The following is a 1,277-nucleotide window of genomic DNA, read 5'->3' on the forward strand; positions in this document are numbered from 1 at the left end:
GGACAAGGCAATAATGTCAGATAATGATAACCAGAGTCTGACAAGAAGAAACAGAATATACAAACATAAGTGTACATCAACAATTAAGGTAAGAAAGGGGCAGCACGGTGGCACAGTGGTTAGCACTGCTGCCTCACGGCACCAAGATCCCAGATTCGATCCCGTCTCTGGGTCACTGTCCGTGTGGAGTTTGCACATTCTCCCCGTGTTTGCATGGGTTTTACCCCGCAACCCAAAGATGTGTAGGGTAGGTGGATTGGCCAGGCTAAATTGCCCCTTAATTGGAAAAATTTAATTGGGCACTCTAAATTTAACGAAAAAAGCCCAATTAAGGTACGAATAAGCAAGGATGGTGAAAAGATAGAGGGCGAGATTTACTGTCTGTTCACACCGGCAGGAAATTCCGGGTCCCATGCCGGCACAAGGGTTTCCAGGTGACAAGGGGTGCTGTCAATGTCGGTACCAGTAGATCCCGCTGGCGAGCTGCCTCCACCGCCGAAAAACATGCGGTGAATCCCTCTTTACCTGAATGCTCACAGCATTTGTTGCAAAATGGACGAATAGATAAAATACACAGATAAAAATAACTGAGTATGATATAATAATCGTTACAGAGATGTGGTTCAATGTAGCCATGGCAAGGGCCTGAATATTCAAGGGTATTTGACATTTCAGAAGGAAAGGAAGAAAGGTAATCTCTCCGTCAATGTCAGCAAAATTTTGGGGCCATGCTAATCTTCGCTGTATTGTTCCAATTTTAGTATATGTACAGCCGAAGCAAGCACCAAGGTCAGCAAAACTGAGGAGCTTTAAATTCCTAGGTGTAAACATCACCAACAATCTGTCCCGGTCCACCCTCGTTGATGCTACAACCAAGAAAGCACAACAGCGCCTATACTTCCTCAGGAAATTAAGGAAATTCGGCATGTCCACAATGACTCTTACCAATTTTTATAGATGCACCATAGAAAGCATCCCATCTGTCTTCATCACTGCTTGGCCCAAGGCCGCAAGAAACTACAGAGTCATGAACATAGCCCAGTCCATCCTGCCTCCTATCCATTGAAGCTGTCTACACCTCCCGCTGCTTTGGGAAAGCAGGCAGCATAATCAAAGACCCCTCCCATCTGGGTTATTCTCTCTTCCAATCTCTTCCATTGGACAGAAGATACAAAAGTTTGAGAACGTGCACAAACAGATTCAAAAACAGCTTCTTCCCCGCTGTTACCAGACTCCTGAATGGCCCTCTTATGGACTGAAATGATCTTTCTACACAA

The 1,277-nt window shown here is 45.1% G+C and overlaps 1 non-coding gene across 1 annotated transcript; it reads right to left on the minus strand.

Moving 5' to 3' along the window:
* Window positions 1-681: 681 nt before the first annotated feature.
* Window positions 682-785, minus strand: LOC140430643 (U6 spliceosomal RNA). The gene has a single exon (XR_011949484.1). It is a non-coding gene; the product is annotated as a U6 spliceosomal RNA (small nuclear RNA).
* Between the last annotated feature and the right edge of the window lie 492 nt (window positions 786-1,277).

The sequence above is a fragment of the Scyliorhinus torazame genome, chromosome 1, assembly GCF_047496885.1.
Source record: "Scyliorhinus torazame isolate Kashiwa2021f chromosome 1, sScyTor2.1, whole genome shotgun sequence".
Lineage (NCBI taxonomy): Eukaryota > Metazoa > Chordata > Chondrichthyes > Carcharhiniformes > Scyliorhinidae > Scyliorhinus > Scyliorhinus torazame.